Below are 19,375 nucleotides of genomic sequence, written 5' to 3'. Positions count from 1 at the left end.
CCCCCGGACTGAGGGGGAGGGGCAAGGCGAACACCTTTATACAGGACTCTATGGGAGGAGCCACAGGGGCAGTCAGCAGAGGGGTGTGTCCAGACAGGTAACTGAGTTACAACATATATACATGGTTTACCACATTCACCCCTCTTTTTTTTTTAAAAAGAGTCCCGCGGGTGAAGTGACTGACAGTATTTACAAGAAGTATATTTACAGGTTAAGTCTATCAGGCGGTTGAGTCCGTCGCTGTGACCTACGTAACACTGGCAATGGCGGTTGTGCTGGCTCCGGCCTGACTTCAGGTGCCAGCACGTTAGGCGTCGGTAATCCCTCGTGTGTGTGCGTCGCACCCAGTATGGGAGTGTCGTGTGGTGTCTGTATAGGGTTTGGGTTGCACGGTGTCTTGTAGGTACATACATTGGTGGGTACGGGGTCAATAGTCACCACGGAGTGTTCAGGGTAGAGGCCCGGAGCTCCTGCGGGCGCCAGGTCGCGGATGGAGACCGTGTCCTCCCGCCCATCAGGTAAAACCACGTAGGCATACTGGGGGTTCGCATGAAGTAAGTGAACCCTCTCCACCATCAGGGAGTATTTATTGCTCCCCGCATGTTTCCGAAGCAGCACTGGCCCCGGGGACGTCAGCCAAGATGGTAGGGTGGTTCCAGTGGTCGATTTTCGGGGAAAAGAAAAGAGCCGCTCATGAGGGGTGGCATTGGTGGCTGTGCATAACAGGGAGCGGATGGAGTGGAGTGCCTCGGGAAGGACCTCCTGCCAGCGGGAGACCAGCAGTCCCTTTGACCTGAGGGCTAAGAGTGTGGCTTTCCACACTGTGCCATTCTCCTTCTCTACCTGTCCATTCCCCCGGAGATTATAGCTCGTGGTCCTACTGGTTGCAATTCCCCTAGCCAGTAGATATTGGCGCAGCTCGTCACTCATAAACGAGGACCCTCTGTCACTGTGGATATAGCATGGGTATCCGAACAGAGTGAAGAGCTTGCGCAGGGCTTTTATAACTGACGTGGTAGTGGTGTCGGGGCAGGGGATGGCGAAGGGGAACTGCGAGTACTCGTCAATTACGTTAAGAAAGTACACATTGCGGTCGGTGGAGGGAAGGGGGCTCTTAAAGTCAACACTCAGTCGCTCAAAGGGGCGGGTGGCCTTGATGAGTGGTGCCTTCTCGGGTGGGTAGAAGTGCGGTTTGCACTCTGCGCAGACTTGGCAGTCCCTGGTCATCATCCTGATCTCCTCAAGGGAGTAAGGCAGGTTCCAGGCTTTCATGAAATGGAAAAGCCAGGTGACTCCCGGGTGGCAAAGGTCTATACGTAGGGAGTATAGCCGGTCGATCTGTGTGCTGACACATGTTCCCCGGGATAGGGCATCGGAGGGCTCGTTGAGCTTCCCAGCCCTGTACATGATGTCATAGTTGTAGGTGGAAAGTTCGATTCTCCACCTCAGAATTTTATCATTTTTGATTTTGCTCCACTGCTGATTATTAAACATGAACGCGACTGAGCGCTGGTCAGTTAGCAGGGTGAACCTTTTGCCGGCAAGATAGTGCCTCCAGTGCCTTATAGCTTCCACTATGGCCTGGGCCTCTTTCTCTACCGCAGAGTGCCGAATTTCAGGGCCTTGAAGGGTACGGGAGAAGAACGCCACTGGTCTTCCTGCCTGGTTGAGGGTAGCAGCCAGCGCAAAGTCGGAGGCGTCACTCTCTACTTGGAAGGGAATGGCCTCATCCACCGCATGCATTGCTGCTTTGGCAATGTCCCCTTTTATGCGGTTGAAGGCCGTGTGGGCCTCAGCAGAGAGGGGGAATGTGGTGGACTTGACCAGGGGGCGGGCCTTATCTGCATAGTTAGAGACCCATTGGGCGTAATATGAAAAGAAGCCCAGGCACCTTTTGAGGGCTCTGAGGGTACTGGGAAGAGGGAGTTCCAACAGGGAGCGCATATGGTCGGGGTCAGGGCCAATGACTCCATTCTCCACGACACACCCAAGGATAGCAAGTCGGGTGGTCCCAAATACACACTTGTCCTTGTTATAGGTGAGGTTGAAAGATTTGGCCGCTTGGAGAAATTTTTGGAGGTTGTTGTTGTGATCCTGCAGGTCGTGACCGCAGATGGTGATGTTATCCAGATATGGGAACATGGCCTTCAGTTGGCACTGGTCCACCATCCGGTCCATTGCCCTCTGGAAGACAGATACACCATTTGTGACACCAAAGGGGACGCGCAGGAATTGATAAAGCCTGCTGTCCGCCTCGAAGGCAGTGTAAGGGTGGTCCTCCCGGCGGATGGGGAGCTGATGGTAAACGGATTTTAGGTCTATGGTCGAGTATACCTTGTACTGTGCTATCTGATTGACCATATCCGCGATGCGGGGTAGAGGGTACGCGTCCAGCTGCGTGAACCTATTGATGGTCTACGACCATCTTATTCTGCTCCCTGTTCCGAACAACGACCACCTGCGCCCTCCAAGGACTTGTGCTTGCCTCAATGACCCCCTCCCTGAGCAGCCGCTGCACCTCCAACTTAATGAAGGCTCTGTCCCCCGCACTGTACCTCCTGCTTTTAGTTGCCACAGGTTTACAGTCGGGGGTCAGGTTGGCGAACAGCGGTGGGGGAGGGATCCTGAGGGTGGAGAGGCCGCAAGTGGTGTCGGTAGTGTGGCAGTTGGCATGATGTTGGGGGGGATGCGTGGGTCGGTGTGTGTGTGTGGTCAGTAGCTCCTACAAATGCTGCTTGGCCTGCTGCGTTCACCAGCAACTTTGATGTGTGTTGTTTGGATTTATGACAGTAATTGGCGGGAGGGGCCCATCATACTTCATTGTCACGCTTTTCAGGTGGCTCTGGAAGTCCAACCCCAACAGCACAGGGACACACAGTTGAGGCAAAACCAGTAACTTAAAGTCTCGATATTCTGCGCCCTGCACCACTAGTGTCACTACACAACCCCCCCCGGATGTCTGTTGTATGCGACCTGGAGGCCATGGTGACCCTCCGACTTACCGGCCGTATCATGAGTCCACAATGCTGCACCGTGGCCGGGTGGATAAAACTCTCTGTGCTGCCTGTGTCAAACAGGCAGCTTGTCCTGTACCCCTCCACCAGGATGTCCATCATTGACCTTGCGAGCTGGTGGGGAGCGCTTTGGTCGAGAGTCACGGAAGCCAGGGTGGGGTCGCTGTCTTGGTCCAGTGTGGTGGGGTGCCCTGTGAGCACCCGTTGGTCGTAGGCAGTGGGAGGTGGCACCGACCAAGATGGCCGCCCCCATGTCTCGCACGTGGTGGTGGCGTGCAGGGAAGATGGCGGCAGGCAAGATGGCGACCCCCACGTCTCGCACGTGGTGGCAGTGTGCAGGGAAGATGGCGACAGGGAAGATGGTGGCCCCCACGTCTCGCACGTGGTGGCAGTGTGCAGGGAAGATGGTGGCCCCCATGTCTCACACGTGGTGGCAGTGTGCAGGGAAGATGGCGGCAGGGAAGATGGTGGCCCCCATGTATCGCACGTGGTGGCAGTGTGCAGGGAAGATGGCGGCAGGGAAGATGGCGACCCCCACGTCTCGCACGCGGCGCTGCTCGATCCCGCTCATGATTTTGACTTACAGACCTTGGCGAAGTGGCCCTTCTTTCCGCAGCTGGAACAGGTAGCTTGTCGGGCCACGCAGCGTTTCCGGGGGTGCCTCTCCAGTCCACAGAAGTAGCACTTCGCGGACTCACGACTGGCTGCAGCCGAGGTCGATTCATCGGCGGGTTGCGGGGTCTGCGGCGCCGAGGCCATCGGGGGATCGCGTGCCTGGAGAGCCTCGGAGTTATGCAGAGCGGCCTCCAACGTATCAGCCAGCTCGATCGCCAAACTTAGGGTAAGATCGGCTTTTTCCAGCAGCCGCTGGCGCACGTACACTGACCTGGTCCCCGTAACGAAGGCATCTCTCACTAGGAGTTCTGCATGCTGTGCCGCCGTCAGCTCCTGGCAACTGCAGGCCCGCACGAGCGTCCGTAGGGCCCGGACAAACTCAGCACTCGATTCCCCGGGGCGTTGTTGCCGTGTCGCTAAGCGATGCCGAGCATAGACGCTGTTTATAGGCCGCAGGTATTGTCTTTTGAGTGCGTTCATCGCGCTGTCGTAGTTCAGCTGGTCTCTGATCAGCGAATAAACCCGTGGACTGACCCTGGAGAGTAGAACTCTGCGCTTCGCTACGGGGTCGGTCGCTTTAATCCCCTCTAGATACGCTTCGAAGCAGGCCAGCCAGAGTTCGACAGCGTTTCCAGTGTCAGGCATTTGCGGATCGAGGTCTAATTTGTCTGGTCTCAGGGCCTGTTCCATGTTTTAAAATGTACAGCGAATAAAATTGAAGCACCTTCAATTACTCCAAAAGACTGAGGTTTGGTAAAATACTGAAAGGCTTTTATTCGTTGTACAATACGACCTCCACAGTGAGTGTCTGCCCCCGGACTGAGGGGGAGGGGCAAGGCGAACACCTTTATACAAGACTCTGTGGGAGGAGCCACAGGGGCAGTCAGCAGAGGGGTGTGTCCAGACAGGTAACCGAGTTACAACATATATACATGGTTTACCACAATCACCACTGCCCGGGTTCGAATCCTTGCCAGTGAAGATTGTTAAGGATCGGCCCGCTGGCATAGTGGTTAGCATAATGCTAGCTCAGTGCCAACGACCGGGGCTCAATTCCCACTGCTGTCTGTAAGGAGTTCATTCTCCCCGTGACCATGTGGATTTTCACCGATGCTCCGGTTTCCTCCCGCAGTCCAATGACATTTCAGTTAGTCGGATAATTGGTCACATGGGTGTAATTGTGTTGCTCATTGGGCTGAAGGTCCTGTTACTGTGCTGTTTCTCTAAATAAATAAATCTCACTGTATGTTTTGATGTACATGACAAATAAGTCTAATCGTTAATCTAATCTGATCAGATTTCCTGCATCTACAGTCTTTCTTGTGTCTGACATTATAAGATTTGTTTTCTGAAGTTTTTGTGTGGGCTAATAAGTGAAGATGCAGTTAGCTTTGACTGACATTACAATAACAATTTTCACATGTACGCGTCATTTGGAGATGCAAACCTGAAATCATTCCTTTATGATTTGATCATTTGTCTTCTAGTAGTCTTCAGCAAGTTGTTGAAGTGTTGTTTTACATGGATTCCAATTTCTAATACTATCAGACCATAAGATCAAGGAACAGAAACATGCCATTAGGCCCATCGAGTCTGCTACTCCCTTCCACAACGACTGAGGAGATAACTTCACTCAACTTCACTTGCCCCATCACTGAACTATTTGCACAAAACTATGGGTTCACTTTCAAGTACTCTTCGTCTCCTATTCTTGACATTTATTGCGTATTTATTATTATTGGTATTATTACCATTTATTCTTTTATATTCTCTACAGTTATCATCAAGAACCCCCACCAGCCAGGTCATGCTTTCTTCTCACTGTTGCCATCAGGAAGAAAGTACCATGTTCAGGAATAGTTATTTCCCCTTAACCATTGGGCTCTTGAATCAGTGGGTATAACTTAACTCAATATTACTCGCCCCATCACTGAACTGTTCCCACAACCTATATACTAACTTTCAAGAACTCTTTATCTCATATTCTTGATATTTATTACTTATTTATTTATTATTATTCTTTCTTTCTTTCTGTATTTGCATATTTTGTTGTTTTTTTGCACATTGGCTGTCTATCCTGTTGGTGTGGTCTGTCTATCCTGTTGATTCTATAATGGTTATTGGATTTATTGAGTATGCCGACAAGAAAAAGAATCTCAGGGCTGTATGTGCTGACATATATGTACTTTGATAATAAAATTACTTTGATTTTTCATTTATTATCCCTCCCAACCTCATTCTCCCACCTTCTCCCCATAACCTTTGACGCACTAACTAATCAAGAATCTATCAACTTCCACTTTAAATATACTTAATGACTTGGTCTCCACAGCCCTCTGTGGCAGTGAATTCCACAGATTCACCACCTTCTGAAATTCCTCCTCATCCCTGTTCTAATGGGACGTTCTTCTATTCTGTGACTGTGGCTCCTTGCCCTAGAATCCCCCACTATAGGGAACATCCTCTCCACATCCACTCTGTCTAGGCCTTTCAATATTCGGTAAGTTTCAATGAGATCACCCTTAATTCTTCTAAACTCCAGTCAGTACAGGCCTAGAGCCATCAAATACTCCTTATACATTAACCCTTTCATTCCTGGGATCATTCTTGTGATATTCCTCTGGAACTTCTCCAATAACAATTCTCCAATCTTTCTTAGAAAATGGGCCCAGATCTGCTCACAATACTCCAGGTATTGAGCACTTCGGAAGTGTAGTAGATATCACGACTCTCATACATCTCAAGGCATCAGAATTCAGAGTTCAATCCCAGCATCCTCTGGAGGGAGCTTTTATGTCTTCTCCATTGAATGCGTGGGTTTCCTCCGGGTGCTCCAGTTTCCTCCCACAGTCCAACGACGTCCTGGTTCATAGGCTGATCGGGGATTGTAAATTGCCTTGTGCTTAGGCTATGGATAAACAGATGGGTTTGCGGGCAGTGCAGCTTGAAGAGCAGAAGGGCCCTGTGCTGTGTTGTATTTCCAAATAAATAAAAATAATGAGTGGTCTGACCAACGCCTTGTGCAACATAAATACCTCACCCTCCACAGAAACCAGTGCTCATCGTAAAAGGCACTTGCTGCTATTTGTGAATAAGGAGTGAAAAGATATAAAGTTACGGATGCTGTCAGAACAAAGGAATTTGGATTTGTTCTATAAAACAAAACATTGTTCGACTCCTCATAAGGATAATCATGACGGATTACAACAATGGATTTTGTTTTTGTTGGCTGGCACCCAGAAGCAGTCATTAAGGCAAGAGGTTTACTAAGTAAGACCAAAAGACATAGGAGCAGAAATAGGCCATTTGGCCCATCGAGTCTGCCCCACCATTCCATCATGGCTGATTTATTATCACTCTCAAACCCTTTCTCCTGACTTCACCCCATAAACTTTGAAGACAAGACTAGTAAATAAAATAAGGAAGTCCCATAAGGACATAAGGTATAGGAACAGAATTAGGCCATTTGGCCCATCATGTCTACTCTGCCATTTTGTCATGGTTGATCCAATTTCCCTCTCAGCTCCAATCTCCTTCCTTCCCCCCATTTCCCTTCATGTGCTGACTAATCAAGAATTTATCAACCTCTGCCTTAAAAATACCCAATGACCTGGCCTCCACAGCCACCTGTGGCAACGAATTCTACAGATTCAAAACTCTTTGGTGAAATCCCTCCTCATCGCCGATCTAAAAGGATGCCCCTCTACTCTGTGGCTGTGCCCTCTGTTCCTAGACTCCCTCACCATAGGAAACAAATAGGTTCAGCAAGGTCACAGCCTCAGGGAAGAAGCTCTGTGTAATGGCTTGAGTTTTCATGCTAACTTGCATTTTTCCCAATGAAATTGAAAATTAATCTCCTTGGCAGACTGAATGAATTTACTAGCAATAAAGTTAGGCACTAGAGATTATCTTTTACTCTCTGCTTTTATATAGCCAAATTAAGACTTCAAGCATAAAACTTTGTTAAGCAAAATCATTAAATATTTGCTTCAAGAGGCCAACAAATTAATTCAAATAGGCTGTTGGCTATTATCAGGTACAGGGTTCTGAGTTGGATGATCGGCCATGATCATACTGAATGGCAGTGCAGGCTCGAAGGGCCGAATGGCCTACCCCTGCACCTATTTTCTATGTTTCTAAATGAGCCAAGATATTTACTTAAAACACTTACAATATACACTCAGTGGCCGCTTTATTGGGTACCTCCTGTACCTAATAAATTGGTATGATCATGGTCTTCTGCTGCTGTAGCCCGTCCATTTCAAGGTTTGATGTGTTGTGCGTTCAGAGATGTTCTTCAGTGCACCACTGTTGTAATGCGTAGTTACTGAGTTACTTTCATAAGCCTGTCAGCTTGAACCAGCCTGGTCATTCTCCTCTGATCTCTGTCAGTAAAAAAGCATTTTCCGAAGTGCCACTCACTGGATGATGTCTTGGTTTTGCACCGTTCTCTGTAAACACTGCTGTGTGTGGAAAAACCCAGGAGATGAACAGTTTCTGAGATACTCCAATCACCCCAGCTGGCACCAACAATCATTCCACCGTCAAAGTCACATAAGTCACATTCTGATGTTTGGTCTGAACAACAACTGAACCTCTTGAGCATGCCTGTTTACTTTTATGCATCAAGTTGCTGTCACATGATTTGGTTGATTAGATAGTTGCATTAACAAGCTGATATACAGGTGTACCTAATAAAGTGGCCATAAAGTGTATAATATAAAAACAAAATAATCTGCAGATGCTGTTGTCAAAGGAACAATCACAATGTGCTGGAGGAACTCAGCAGGTCAGTCAGCATCAGTTGAAAAGATTAGTCATTGACTAATCTTTTCAACTGATGTTGGCCGACCTGCTGAGTTCCTCCAGCGCATTGTATGTGTATAATATAATTCTAATTGAAAGTACAATATATTTAGATACTTTATTTTTTTCAGTGTGGCTAGATTTCAAATATATAATCACCAATCATGGCGAAATTGAAAATAAAATGCATATTTTAAGATACGTAACTATATAATAGGACTCCAGTTTCCACAAACAGTCCAAAGACGTACCAGGATAGGTTACTTAGTCATTGCAAATTTTCCCATGATTAGCTTAGAGTTAACTGGGGTTGTAAGGTTGCTGGGCAGAATGGTTTGAAGGGCCAGAAGGGCCTATTTCATGCTATATCGCTAAATAAATAAACTAGAAGAATTTCTATTGGCCTTTAGCCAGATCCTTCTAGAGGAACACAAGGACCTGGAGAGCTATGGTGGCTGGAGTCAGGGTTTTATGGTTTGGCTCTTGGTAGAATCACCCATGCCAAACAGGTCAAAGGGTAGAGATCAGACTAAGAGAGGTCCATCGGTCCTCCAGATTCTGGGGGCTCAGCTCAGGGCTAACAACCCTAACTGGGAATACAAAAATTGTTACGTAAACAGCAATGACAAATCCTTCTGCATCTGAGTGCAACAGTGTTCCTGAGTCACTACTTGGGACTTGCATGGCTGAGAGTAGTGAAAACCTAGAGGAAGGTACTGACACGATGAAGGATACCCTGAACATAGCCGGAAATGAAGGAGCTTCATTGTTGCCCTAATCACCACCAGTGTAACAGAAAGTGAGTACGTAAATTTAACCAGGTACTGCCAAGGTTATTGAGAGGAGAAGAGAGGCTATACGGCAAGGTTTTAGTTTTATGATAACACTTTACATCAACCTGACCATTTAACAAGCATCATGCTGGAGCAACATTGATACAAAGGATGATTTTTTATATTGATAAATAATAATGTTGTTTGCATACTGGTGAAGGTAATTCGTTTTTTACAGTATATGGTGTAACTACAGTATCCTATTTATTTATTTATCTGGAGATGCAGTGTGGAACAGGCCTTTCCAGCCCAGCGAGTCCACACTGCCCAACGACCTACCCATTTAACACTAGACTCGTCACAGGACAATTTACAATAACCAATTAACTTTCTGTCCTGTACATGTATGGATTCAGGGAGGAAACTGGAGCATCCACAGTCACGGGAAGAGCATACATGCTCCTTACAGACAATGACAGGAATTGAACTCCAAACACCAATGTCTCAAGTTGTAATAGCACCACTGTTACCTACAAGCGTTATGACTGAAGAAAAGGTGGCTGGAGCCACTTAGCACTTTCATGCAAAAGTGTTTATTTGGCACGTCAAAAAGACAAATTTACAAAAATTAGCAAAAATAGTGAAAAGCATACTGCCAACATTTACATAAGATACCTACCAGAAAACACAATTATAGCAACATACTATCTCCTGACAGCTCAATCTCTCGCCCCTATAGACAGTAATTCACCTGTCTTTTTTAGGCACCTGGACTTATCATTTTTTCTTTCTTTATTCATCTTTTTATTGATTTAAAAGGAAGATAAATAAAAACAAGAGGAGAATTATCTCAAATATATATATATATATCAATAACAATACAAACAGAAATTTGAAATAGATATTATAAAAATCATACATAGTGTTAAGCTAGTATATAATGTATAATAAAAAAGAAAACAGCAATTCTCCTCTTATCAGTTCATGAAGAGAAAAGAAGAAAAACTTTGAATTTTGAATGAAGGAAAAAAGACGCCACTACACTATACAAAAAAAAGGGACTGGGCAGTCTTACCACTTTAATAAACCGTCAAGTTAACTTAAGACTACACATGGATCAGAATACGATGCACTCTACAATGCAGTTACAGTCATATTACAAAATAAACAGAATTGTCTACCTTAAATACAGTCTACAAACAATATATACACATTTACACATCCCATTAGGACCTCTCCCTGCACACAAAACTATTGAATGTCTCAGTTACAAACTCCGAATTGTGTTCAAAGGGATGACTGCGATTCCTGTTGCGATGCAGAGCTGGTGTTTCAGGCTGGGGTCGAGAGCAAATTCAGGTTGGCAACTTGAGCCAGGCTGATTTAAGTTTCCTAGCCAGATCTGCACTTGAAATTAGCAAAGAAATGAAACATTCCACTGTGTATGTTGGGAAAGGCACCAGAAAGCCAAACCCGTTGGGACCCATTATTAGAATATACCAGGGAAGACAATAAAGTGCACACACTCCGCGCAACGACAGCAGAATGTCAAGGTAATGTGCACGTGTGTGTGTGTGTGTGTGTGTGTGTGTGTGTGTGTGTGTATGCGCACCTGTGCAGCATTCTCCAACACAGTTGTGCTGCTATGCTACCATGGCACCCTAAAATATGGAACACTCTACGAATTTGCGTGTATTAAGGCCATAAGACGCAGGAGCAGAATTAGGCCATTCAGCCCATCGAGTCTGCTCTGCCATTTCATCATGGCTGATTTATTAGCCTTGCCGTGCTAACCTTCTCTGTATCGTTCCACTTTTCATCTCATGTGCTGCTGAAGCAAGCATGTAAAAAAATATTCCTCCACATGCTCCTGGTGCTTTTCATACACTTACATTCTTACGGTCATCCGTACAAAAAGTGTCAATTGTTACTTTAGTTTTATGGGCTCTTTGAGAGCAATCCATATACATGTAAATCAAGACGGGAACTTGGAGGCAGCAGAATTTATTTCTTTTTATCTCTGGCACTTTAATCACTTCCAATGTGAGGACTTCTCCCTGCAAACAAAACTATTGAATGTCTCAGTTACAAACTCCGAATTGTGTTCAAAGGGATGCCTGCGATTCCTGTTGCAATGCAGAGCTAGTATTTCAGACTGGGGTCGAGAGCAAATTCAGGTTGGCAACTTGAGCCAGGCTGATTTAAGTTTCCTGGCCAGATTTGCACTTGAACAAACTCACACTTCGCGCACAGTGCATTTGGAGTACTGGCTATTAATCTGCCACCAATGCAGTCGTCCGTTGTGGGCTCAGCTCATGTTGAGTGAGCAGGTACGATTAAAACTGTTGGAGGCAAGGTTTTTCTGCGCGGCTCTGTTTCATAGGCTGTGAGGATGCATGATATCTGGTTACGTTTTTAATGTGAGGCTGTGGCCAAAAGGAATCAAATTTACACAGAAAACACCACAAATGGTGCATGAAATTGTGTTCATTTGTCAAAGTAACAAGGGTAATAAACTTAACTGTAGCAGGAAAAGTTTCACTGTTCTCCTCTAGTTGTATTGTACATATCATATAAGTACACAAAATATTAATTATAAATAATAACAAGACAAAGTTACAAAATGTGCACACACAAAATGCTGGAGGAACTCATCGGGTCAGGCAGCAGCTACAGAGGGGAATAAAGAGGTAACATTTCGAGACAAGACTATTCATCAGGCAAACAGAATGTAACAAACAGTAAAGCTAACACTTTCTTATCCACAGAATCTCCAGAAAATTTCTCTGCAAGCTGCAGTAGGTGGAATTCATACTTGGCTTAAACTCTAAACAAAAAGGACAATGATTTCTGCAGTTACATTTTTTAAAAAAAGAGTATCTGCTCAGAAAACTATACTGACTACATGATGCAATGCATAAGCAGCACACATAAAATGCTGGAGGAACAGACAATGATTTGTCCGAGACCCTTCATCAGGTGAGGCAGAAGGTTCCACCTATCACCTCCCAGTTTCTCACTTCCTCCCACCTCCCCTACGCTCCTACCTTCCCCCTTACCTGACTTCATTTATCACCTTCTAGCCTGTCCTACTTCTCCTGTTCCCATCTTCTTAATCCGGCTTCTTCCCCTTCCTTTCCAGTCCTGTTGATGGACCTCAGCCCGAAACATTGACTGTTTACTCTTTCCATCGATTCTATCTGACCTGCTGAGTTCCTCCAGCATTTTGTGTGAGTTGCTCTGGGTTTACTGCATCTGCAGAATCTCTTAGCTTTGCAAAACTAGTGTGTACTTCATTGTTGATAACAAGTAATGAAATCAACTAGGAAATTCTGATGCAGAAACACAACCAAAAATTCAATATATACAAATATAATTTCTGATTAGCTACACCTGAAAACCTTTTCTTAAACTGAAAAAGTAAAGAACATCACAATACAGAAAAAAATTGTTCAGTCATCAAGTTTGTCCAATGTTTATCTCCACAGGAGCCAGGCCTGTGATTACTCCCCATATTTTAAGAAATAAACTGCTTCAGAGTGAATTCCATTTGACAGGATATTATTGACAGTGGCAGGCTGTGACTGAGGATTTGTCCTTTTATATTAATCAGCCATGTGGTGAGAGCAGTACCTGGCCAAGTGAAGAATCCAGAAAATATTAATTAATCGTAACTGAAAAGCAGTTGGCAAACTTCCCAAACAAATGGTGGTGCCAAGAGGCAACTTGCCAACTTACAATGCACCAGTTCCTTAAAAACCTGTCTCCTAAATGGAAACTTGTCTTCTTCTCTGTGCTTTGTCACACTGTGAACTAATCACTTCTGGGACTGTAACACAATTCACGGTGTAATCTCGAAGCTCAAAGTTCAAATTTATTCTCAAAGTATGTCTACCATATGTTTACAACATTGAGATTCATCTTGTAGAGCAAAGAAACGCAACAGAATCCATGAAAAACCACGCACAACAATGACCGACACATATTCAATGTGCAAAAGAGGAGAAATCGCGCAAATAATAACAAATTGAACAGATAATACTGAGAACATGAGCTGCCAAGCCCCGAAAAGTGAGTCCACAGGCTGCGGCATCAGCACAGCACTGTGGTAAGTGAAGCCAGTTGAGGAGCCTGCTGGCTGCAGGGAGACAAATGCTCCTGAAGCTGGTGGCGTGGGACCCAAGGCTCCTGCACCTCCCGCCCAAGGGTAGTAGTAAGAAGAGATGGAGATGGTCAGACACAAGCAGACAGCGCTGAACACCCGTTCATTTACAACCTTCTATTTCTTATCATCAGAATCTTCTTCGTCAACATTGACAAGAAAATTTTCAAAGGATTCTGGCAAATGTGATAACCAGGACCCTCTGCATAAATTCATCCTGTTCTCCTCTTGTCCAAATGTTTCATTAGATTCTGTAGTTCAGGATACCTTCTGAAACCTTATCCACAATGGATACTGTGTTCACTGTAGTCACATATTATTTTAAACATTTATATTGCGATGGATACTCATAGGAGATTCTGAAGATGCAGGATCTGGAGCAACACACACACAATGCTGGAGGAACTCAGTAAATCAGGCAGCGTCTGTGGAGAGGAACAAACAATTGACATCTTGGGCTGAGGTCATTCCTCAGGTTTATTATTGTCACATGATTCCTTAAGATTGTTATAGCTGGGGGAGGTGGTGGGGATAAGCTCCCACTACGTATTAAATGCTCCCAATAACGTGCGTCTCAAATAGTCTCTGACAACCAAGTCCAGCTCCTGGCCTTCATGTGGTGTGCCTTGGCTAATAAGCCCAGCGGAAATGTTTCTACTGGCAGGAGAAGGGGCAAAGGCGGGTTACTGACACCTGAAAATCGGTTGCTTTGGGCAGATGGGGACTCAACAGCCGATGTTGGCAGCTCATCTAGCAGAAGGAAAACTCTGATCTCAAATCTCTGCTGTCTTGCTGCCAGTCAGAATGCTCTCCTCGATACATCTGTTGAAACGTGCTCATGTCTTTGGTGACATTGTATGCGATCTTGAAGAAGGCATGGATTAGATGGGCTGAGGTGCCTGTTTCTGTGCTGTAAAGCTCTGTGACTCTGTACGTTGAGCCTAGGATAGAGCCTCTGAGATGATGACACCCAGCAACTTGATCTTGCTCACCCTTTCCACCACTAACACCTCAATGAGGATTGGATTGTGTTTACCCAACTTCCCCTTCCCGAAATCCACAATCAATTCCTTGCTCTTGCTGACATTACATGCAAGGTTATAAGAGTAGAACTTAAAAGAGTAGAATGGTTATAACTAAATTATGATAGGTTTACAGAGTGCAGATTGCAGCGAGTCACCACACTCCATTGCCATTGATCTCCTGTTAATGGAATCATAGAATCACAGAACACTGCAGCAGAAAAGTAGGCCATTTGGCCCATCTAGTCCAAGCTGAACTGTTACTCTCCCATTGACCTCCATACCCCTCCCATCCACGCACGTTCCAAAGTTCTCTTAAATGTTGAAATTGAACCACATCCACAACTTCTGATGGAAGTTCATTCCGCACTGTCACCACCCTCTGAGTAAAGAAGTCTCCTCTCATGTTCCCCTTCAATATTTTACCTTTCACCCTTAACTCATGACCTAGTTCTAGTTTCACCTAACCTCAGTGGAAAAAGTCTGCTTGCATTTATCCTGTCTATGGTACAGCTCTCATAATGTTGTATACCTCTATCAAATCTCCCCTTGTAATCCTACACTCTGGGGAATAAACTTCGAACCTATGCAGCTTTCCTCCATAACTCAAGCCCTCAAGCCCTGGAAACATCCTGGTAAATTTTCTCCATACTCTTTCAATCTTATTTACAGCTTTCCTGTAGGTAGGTGATGATAACTACACACAACACTCCAAATTAGGCCTCACCAACATCTTATACAATTTCAACATAACATCCCAAGTCCTGTCCTCAATACTTTGATTTAAGATTATTAAAGCTATACAAAACTAACCACACGTCACTGTTTTGAATGAGGGTTGCTATCTCAAATGGAGCAGCTGTGGTTGAGATCAGATGAGAAGTGCATCCAGCTGTCAGCTCAAATCATCACTGTTGCCCTCTTAAGTCTGAACATCATTAGCTAAAGATCAGCACGACCTGCCCATTCATTATCTCGAGCATCTAAGAACGTGTACTGAATTGGCTCTAATTCTTGCAGCTTATCGAATACTTTAACTGGATACTTTTGAATTTTCACATACCCGAAGGCACACACTCAGCCATTCTGGGATGACTTCTTCCCCTCTGCCATCAGATTTCTGAATGGACATTGAAGCCACAAACGCTGCCTCACTACCCTTTTACTTCTGTTTTTCTACTACTTATTTAAATTAGTGGCATCTGCACCGGACTTCGAGACGAGTTCGAATCCAGCTGGCTCCCTGCACGCTTTATCTGTGCTGTATATAAATATACACACACTTACAGTAATTCACGTTTTATTCTATTATTATGTAGCTTTGTTGCTGTTGTTGTTCCGTTCCATGCAGCAACCTTGTTCGTATCTTTTGCATTTGTCTGTTTTTTACGGGACTAAGCTTCTAGCTTGATGCTCAACCCAGCACAGATGGGAAAGAGCTGGCTGGATTTAAACCCAGGACCCAGTCCGGTGTGGATGCCACTACGCCACTGCCCAGCTAACTGCATTATGCTACTGCCATAAAGACAACAGATTTCACCACATATGCCAGTGATATTAAACCTGATACTGATATTGCCTGTGATCCCAATGATTCTATAAAGATGTAACCAAGATCCACACAGTAGCGTAGGGGTTAGCCTTACCAGTGACTCAAGTTCAATTCTCACAGCTGCCTATAGGGAGATTGTACGTTCTCCCTGTGACTGTATGAGCTTCTTTGTTTCCTCTCGTGGTCCAAAGACATACAGTACAAGTTGGTACTGGTCACGTGGGGCTGCTACCTCTTACCTCCAGAAGAAGACAGCGCCAGCAAACAATACGGCCAAAGGCAACATCCTCCAGACAGTTCACGGAACTACTTCTTTCACTTCTTTTACGTCTTTTTTTTCTTTCAAATGTGGTTCTGCTACAATTGGAGCCTGTGATTTACAGTTTGGTGGTGTGTTTTCGGGCCGATTGAGCGATCTGTTGCTTTGCTGTTTCCAAGGGTGCTCTGTTAGGCTTTGAGCGAAATGTGTGGCCTCGAGGTCAAGAAACCTGGAGATGGGGATTCTTGCCGATTAGAGCACCGAAGAAGATAGGAATCCTCATGTTGCATGCGGAAGGCGAATGGATGTTCAGTGCTGTCTATGAGCCTCTCGCTCACTGCTCCCGGGGAAGGTCCCAGTGTTCGAATGATCTCTCTCTCCCTTGACCTTATCGGATGACGGTGCCGGAGCTCTGGATCTTGGGCAAGGTTTAATTGGCACAGTCTGTGGATTGGACTCTGTAGCTCAGCTTATGATGTGGCTCTGGTTTCTGGTCACTCCTTTATCTATTACTGTTTTGGGAGGTTTTCAGGCGGGGCGGCCTGCAGATAGCAAACACTGAGCTGAAGTGAATATGCCTGGACTCCTTCCATTTTGTGTTTTATATTCTGTGATTTTTGCCCTTTTTCTCGTTTGCTGTTTGTGCGATTTTTTTTTGCGCGTGGAGTGTGATTTTGATGTTTTCTTTCAGCAGGTTGGTTCCCTGGTTTTCTTTGTTTCATGACTGTCTGTGGGGAAGACAAATCTCAGGGTTGTATACTGCACAGGAAATGTACTTTGAATCTTTGATTTTTGATACCTCGTTGATTCTCTAAATAAATAAAAATGGACATGATTGATTCATTACAAACAAGAGAAATTCTACAGCTGGGAATCCAAGCAACACACACAAAATGCTGGAGGAACTCAGCAGGCCAGGCAGCATCTATGGAAAAGAGTACAGTCGACGTATCAGGCCGAGACCCTTCGGCAGGATTGGAATAAAAAAGAAGAGGAGTAGAATTGAAAGGTGCGGGAGGGGAGGAAGAAACACAAGGTAATAGGTGAAACTGGGAGGGGGAGGGGTAAAGTAAAGAGCTGGGAAGTTGATTCGTGAAAGAGTTACAAAGCTGGAGAAGGGGAATCTAATAGAAGAGGACCTATTATTTGGAGAGACATAATCTGATTAGGGATAGTCAGCATGGCTTTGTCAAAGGCAGGTCATACCTTACGAACCTGATTGAATTCTTTGAGTATGTAACAAAACACATTGATGAAGGTAAAGCAGTGGATGTAGTGTATATGGATTTTAGTAAGGCATATGATAAGGTTCCCTGTGTGAGGCTCATTCAAAAAGTAATGAAGCATGGGATCCAGGGGAACATTGCTTTGTGGATCTAGTATTGGCTTGCCCACAGAAGGCAAAGAGTGGTTGTAGATGGGTCATATTCTGCATGGAGGTCAGTGACCAGTGGTGTTCCGCAGGGATCTGTTCTGGGACCCCTCCTCTTTGTGATTTTTATAAATGACTTGGATGAGGAAGTAGAAGGGTGTTCGCTGATGACACAAAAGTTTGGAGTGTAGTGGATAGTCTGGAGGGTTGTCAGAGGTTACAGAGGGACATCAATAGGATGCAGAACTGGGCTGAGAATTGGCAGATAAGTGTGAGGTAGTTCATTACATTAGGTCAAACTTGAAGACAGAATATAATATAAATGATAAAACTCTTGGCAGTGTAGAGGATCAGTGAGATCTTGGGGTTCATCTCCATAGGACACTCAAAGCTGCTGCACAGGTTGACTTTAAAAACACAAACAACAGGAATTCTGCAGATGCTGGAAATTCAAGCAACACACATCAAAGTTGCTGGTGAACACAGCAGGCCAGGCAACATCTCTAGGAAGAGGTAATTGACGTTTCAGGCCGAGACCCTTCGTCAGGACTAACAGTCGACGTCCTGACGAAGGGTCTCGGCCTGAAACGTCGACTGTACCTCTTCCTAGAGATGCTGCCTGGCCTGCTGCGTTCACCAGCAACTTTGATGTGTGTTGCGCAGGTTGACTGTGTGGTTAAGAAGTTATACAGTGTATTGGCCTTCATCAGCCATGGGACTGAGTTCAAAATCCATGAGGTAATGATACAGCTATATAAGACCTTAGTTAGACCCCACATGGAGTACTGTGTTCAGTTCTGGGCACCTCACTACAGGAAGGATGTCGGTAGTATAGATAGAGTGCAGGGGAGGTTTACAAGGATGTTGCCTGGATTGGGGAGCATGCCTTATGAGAATAGGTTGAGTGAACTTGGCCTTTTCTTCCTTGGAACGATGGAGGATGAGAGGTGACCTGATAGAGGTGTATATGATGATGAGAGGCATTGATCGTGTGGATAGTCAGAGGCTTTTTCCCAGGGCTGAAATGGCGAACATGAAGGGACATAGTTTTAAGGTGGTTGGAAGTAGGTACAAGGGAGATGTCAGAAGTAAGTTTCTCACACAGGGAGTAGTGGGTGTGTGGAATGCACTACCAATGAAAGTGGTAGAGGTGGATACAATAGGGTATTTTAAGAGACTCTTAGATAGGTACATGGAGCTTAAAAGAATAGAGAGTTATACGGTAGGGAAATTCCAGGCAGTTTCTAGAGTAGCTTACTGACTGGTATGGGGGGTGGGGGGGCCATGGCACAGGGTCCAAAGAAGCTGCAAATGGTTATAAATTTAGTCGGCTCCAACTTGAGTACTAGCCTACAAAGTACCTTTGACATCTTCAAAGAGTTGTGTCTCAGAAAGTTAGCGTCTATTATTAAGGACCTCCAGCACCCAGGGCATGCCCTTTTCTCACTGTTACCATCAGGTAGGAGGTACAGAAGCCTGAAGGCACACACTCAGTGATTCAGGAACAGCTTCTTCCCCTCTGCCATCCGATTCCTCAATGGACATTGAACCCTTGGACACTACCTCACTTTTTTAATGTATATTATTTCTGTTTTGTATGACTTTTAATCTATTCAATATACGTATACTGTAATTTATTTATTTATTTATTTATTTATTATTGTTGTTATTTTATTTATTTCTTCTCTTCTTCTATATTGTGTATTGCATTGAACTGCTGGTGCTAAGTTTACAAATTTCACGACACATGCCAGTGATAATATACCTGATTCTGATGGTTGGCATAACATTGGGGGGTCA

The sequence above is a fragment of the Mobula birostris genome, chromosome 2 (genome assembly GCF_030028105.1).
Source record: "Mobula birostris isolate sMobBir1 chromosome 2, sMobBir1.hap1, whole genome shotgun sequence".
Lineage (NCBI taxonomy): Eukaryota > Metazoa > Chordata > Chondrichthyes > Myliobatiformes > Myliobatidae > Mobula > Mobula birostris.
This window is presented reverse-complemented; position numbering follows the sequence as displayed.